Below are 5,300 nucleotides of genomic sequence, written 5' to 3'. Positions count from 1 at the left end.
ACGACGTGAAATCGAACTGAACGTATTCTGAGAAATGTTCACGTCGTGAAAACTGGACAAGTAGAAAACATTGCTCAATCCTTCTTCTAATGTCTTAATGTATTAAGACTCTTCCAAAGTCATCAGTTTATGACTCATTCGCTGACACCCCACTTCATTAACTCACCCCAAACTTATTTTGAAAATATGGTTCTCGACTCTCGGAATTAAACACTCCCAGCTAAAAACGTACGCATTCATAACTCGCTATCCCTCCTAAGCACTCCGTAGCAATTTCTGAGAAACAATCAACAACGAAGAATAAAAGTAACATAATATTCAAAGTAGTTCTTACAATCCCATAAAAACAAACTAAAAAAAACAAACTAAACACAAATCAAACAAAATAAATAACGATCAATCATCCTCCTCATTTTCATGCGCTCCACTGGTAGCAGCTCCATCACCTCCACGACCACCATACTCCGACCATCGTGGGCAAATCGGGTAATGATACCCTAAATGAGACGGCTGCTCCACCCCAAGATGCTGAACCACATTTTCCATCGTGTCGCCTATCCAATTCACACTCAACGATAACTGGTCAAAGTAACCAGCCATATCACCCCCAAAAGGTGCACCAACCATGGAAGCAGGTGGGTGTATCGGCTGCCCGCGGTCTCCCCTTCCTCTCACGTTCCTGAGCCTCAGTCTCGGCTATGGCGCAGGTTGATCGGCTGGCTGATCATCCTCATCTTCACCCTCAACATCTGATGGAACTATTCCCCAGTGCGATCCAAAATTTCTGACCACCCGCATAGTCTCCAAATATCCCATACCAAAGTCATGCTCGTCCACACATGTCATGGATCTAATAATATCGGGAACAATCAGATGATAAGAACGGGCCAAACGAGTAACAAAATGACCCCCACAAATAGGGCTCCCAGGACGCGAACTCGCGGCAGACCCAGCCAGAAAACGGGCTAGAAAATACGGGATGTTACAGCAGACACCAGGCTGTAAGATGCACGATAAGAAAAATAAGTTCTGCTTAGTCACTTTGTCTCCATGCCTCTTATGGTTGATGGAAAAGGTAATGAACCGGTGGAGTAAATGATGGATCGGGGACCGAATACTACTCTCAGGAGATACTCCGGAATTAAACATCCCGGAGGCAATGTTATGCCAAAAAGAATATCCCGTGACACCCTCCATATATCCGCTAGCAGCCCCTCCTAAAAACATGCCAAACTCGGGAGTCACAGCCTCCTGTCGATCCTACAGTCCCACTCTCCAAGCAAACTCAATTAGGCTGCACTCCCGGTACTCACCCCCCAATCGAAATACCAACGCATGTGGCCAATGTGGATCTTGGACCGCTTCCTGAAACGTCACTGTTGCGAAGAACTTGACACAAAATTCCTTGTAGACCCGCTCTTGCACCCGAAACAGATTTTGCCAACCAGAACAGGTGAACGAATAGCCATCTCCAATAAATGTCTTTGTCAAGATCGGGCCCACCAGATCTACGAGCCCTACTTCCCTCAATCTTGTCCAATTGATTGTTGGAGCAACTGCAATTTCCCTGTTGTAAAGCCACCCCAATCTGTTGTTCCAACGGGTCAAAACATCACGGGCCGTCGTCGTGGGAAAATTGTAAAACGGGTGTAAACCCGCAACCCCAGCTGGAACCTCTCTTCTTGGAGCCATTCCTGCAAAAACACAAAAAAGAAACAGCCAAAACAAATATCCACAAATCAAACATAGAAGAAAAATGAATTCTGATTAGCCCCAAAATTCACGTCGTGAATCATGTATAATTCACGTCGTGAGTTCGTAACCGCAGAAGGCAGAATCTTCACAATCGGGGAAAATCCAGTCAAAATATCCTTGGGTTTTACTCCTATACCACTTCCAAACACTTAGCATGAACATTCCAAGGTTATTTACGAACTGTAAAGAATTAATTTCATCATTTAACAAACCCTAACCCTAAGTTCCTCTACTAGAACCAAAAATTAAACGTAATAATCAATAATTAGTACCTTTGTTGGAAGTATTACGTAAGCACAATGGTAATTAGTAGGATTGTCAGCTAAATTCGCAGCAATGGGGACCAAGGGGGACCAATTTATGTTTCCACTTCGTGAACAATAAACAAATGAAAGGGTTTGCTGGTTTCCAGGGACTTAACATGTGGTCTCGTACTTTTAAACGTTCACGTCGTGAATTATATACAATTCACGTCGTGAATAGTGGCTGGGCTTAAGTTTGGGCCATGTACTCACAGACTGATCTTGGGCTTGCTAGTGTAATGGGTTAAGCCATATCATGGATTATGTGTCCGGTTCATTCACAATTCACGTCGTGAATGGCTAACTATTCACATCGTGAATAAAGTCTGGATAATCAATTTTTTTGAGTTTGAACTAAGTTCTTAATTACTACTACTTCCGTTTTAAGGTCCCCACATTTTGTTCTAATAGAGTTGGATGACTCGATCTAAGCTTTCAAAACTAAAATGCAAAAAGAAAGAGAAAATTTTTTAAACCAAACTCGGGTTGCCTCCCGAGAAGCGCTTCTTTTTCTTGGAGTCTTGAGCTGGACTCCGTGCCTCCTACGTTGAGTCTTCGGAAGAGTCCTCCACCAAGATTTTTTGTTCCTTGAACCGCCTTTTGTAAGCTTGAACTCGCCTTTTATATTCCTTCTTTGAATTCTCCTTTTTAGCTTTTCCCTTTTCTTCAAGCTTGCGTTTGTGCCCTTGGTTTCCTCCTTGTACTTTATGTCATTCTCTTCTTCTTTCACCACCGGCCTTGTTACTCTTGAAGTGACCTCCTCTTCATCACTTGTTATTTCCTCATCCTCTTTGCTTACCCAAGAAGGCGGGCTCTTGTAAGCTATAACTTCAATCAAATATGGAACAAATGCCTTTGGTTTTGTCCTCTTGACTTGATGAACTACCTTTATCTCTTCTTCCATAAGCTTTTCCAATTCTTCTAGTTCATTCTCTTCATTAATTGTGAACACCTCTTCTTTATTTTCTTGAAAGTCATCCTTTATCCCAAAGACTTCTTGTTCATATCCAACCCTCAAAGTTAGCTTAGACTCGCGGATATCAACAAGGGCACCAGCAGTTTTGAGCAATGGCTGACCTAGGATTATCGGAACATCTGGATCTTCTTTCATGTCCAAGACTACAAAGTCTATTGGAAAAATAAATTTTCCAATTTTTACTAAAATATCCTCCACTATGCCTTGGGGTTGTGTCACCGAACGATTCGCCATGTGAATCTTCATTTTTGTAGTCTTCATTTTCTGAATCTCCAATTTTTGATAAAATGAAAAAGGCATCAGATTAATGCTAGCCCCAGAATCGGCTAAAGCATTAACCTTCATTTTATTCCCAAACTCACATGGAAGAGTGAGGCGTCCAGGATCCCCCATCTTTTCTGGTGTTTCTCCCAACACAGCTTTTGAAGTTTGTTCGCTTAGAATCACTGTAGACTGCTTCTTTAATTTCCTTCGAGTGTCTATCAAGTCTTGCAGTAATTTCTGGTTCTCGGGAGCTTTAGATAAGGGCCCGACAAAGGGGGTATTAATCGGGATCCCCTTCACATGCTTGACAAACTCTCTATGCTCTCTCTCTCCAGTGGACTAAGGGTGGCTTGGGAAGGAAAAGTAAAATTCGGCTCATAAACCGAATTTTCTGCAGAATTTTTCTGTTCATGATGGGCCCACGTCGTGCACATATAAGGTTCACGTCGTGAATTCTGGAACTCAGCAGCTTCATGATTTTCGAGCTTGATCTTCTTCATCTTTCGATCGGGCTTCCGTGGTTCTTCGTCCAATGCTTCCAGGAACTCCGAGATAGCTTCTTCTTCGGTGTCTATGGCCATTACATGAGATTGGTTCTGTACTTCGGGACTCTTCGGGGACAATTTTTCATGAACTAGAGTTGCTAGTTGACCAAATTGTACTTCAAGGTTATGGATGGAGGCTTGTTGATTCTTTATCAAAGTTTGTTGTTCCAGAATAGCAGAATCCGTGGCCTCGTGTCGCTTTTCCGATGCTTCTATAAACTTCATTAAAATGGTCTCTAGGTCGGGTTTCTTCTCGGCTGGTGGCTGCTCCTTTTGATAGAGGCCTCGACCTGTCTGCCTGTACTTCTCTTCTTTTTGCTTCTTATACTCCTCATATGGTAGCCACTCCTTCTTCGGTTTCCTCTAGTCCTCATCAAATTTATCCCCACTAGAGTAGCATACTTGAGCATTTCTGTTCCCATAATCATCTACATTGCAGTCCCTTGTCAAGTGTGGACCATTGCATCTCTCGCAACCCACTCTTATGGCGTGTATCGATTGGTCCATCTGTGTTATCTTGCGGTCCATATTTTTTAACATGGACATGACCGTTGCTATTTCTTCAATTTGGGACCCTCCTCCGCCTTTGATTCCTTCTTGCCTCGGGTTGTGGTATTCGCGGGAGTGTTTTGTGAATTCTTCAATTAGCTCCTTGACCTCCCTTGGATTTTTCTTTGTTAAAGGTCCTTGAGAATCAAGGAGTTGTCTCGTCATCACATTGACCCCATCATAAAAGATTGACATCTCTTGCTGCACATTTAGGTCATGTTGTGGGCAATTTCTAAGTAAGCCCTTGTATCGCTCCCATGCTTCGTATAGTGACTCCCCCGGCTGTTGCTCAAAGTTGGCTATTGCTTTCTTGAGTTTGGCTATCTTGGATGGCGGACAAAACTGATCCAAGAATTTCTCACGCATTTGAGCCCAAATGGTGATTGTACCCGGTGGGAGTGCTTTTAACCACTCCTTACCAGCTCCTTTGAAAGTGATGGGAAGCATCCTAAGCAAAACTGTGTTTCTACTGACATGTGGGACATTGAAGTAGTCTGCAATGTCATTGACTTCATCTAGATGCTTAAAAGCATCTTCATGATCTTTCCCGAAAAATGGAATGTCCTTCAGGGCAGTTAATATGTGTCCCTTCAGCTCGAATGTGGCATTGTCAGGTATTGCGGGTTGGACTAATCCGGGACCCACATCTTCTCGAATCCGCTTCTTGTAAGCTCCCATGGACATTTCTTCAATTGCTGCCATCTCATTCCTTGGCTCGTTCTCGGGTTCACTCGTGTGTTCTTCAAATTCTGGCTCGGTATCGCTTTCGTACTCGGTTTTCACGGGTGTATGATCCAAATGCTCAAGATTGCTCTCATGCTTCACTGATGAACTTGACTCTCCTGTCTTCTTTCCCGACTTCCTAGAGAAGGCTGATTTCAATTCTTGCAAGGGCGTCTTTTTCTTGTG

The 5,300-nt window shown here is 43.2% G+C and overlaps 1 non-coding gene across 1 annotated transcript; it reads left to right on the top strand.

Moving 5' to 3' along the window:
* The first annotated feature begins 4,602 nt into the window (after window positions 1-4,602).
* LOC145038116 (small nucleolar RNA R71) lies at window positions 4,603-4,709 on the top strand. Its single transcript, XR_013679183.1, has one exon. It is a non-coding gene; the product is annotated as a small nucleolar RNA R71 (small nucleolar RNA).
* The last annotated feature ends 591 nt before the right edge of the window (window positions 4,710-5,300 follow it).

This window comes from Lactuca saligna, chromosome 3 (assembly GCF_052625555.1).
Source record: "Lactuca saligna cultivar CGN05327 chromosome 3, ASM5262555v1, whole genome shotgun sequence".
Lineage (NCBI taxonomy): Eukaryota > Viridiplantae > Streptophyta > Magnoliopsida > Asterales > Asteraceae > Lactuca > Lactuca saligna.
The sequence above is the reverse complement of the archived record's forward strand: the minus strand, read 5'-3'. Positions and strand labels throughout refer to the sequence as shown.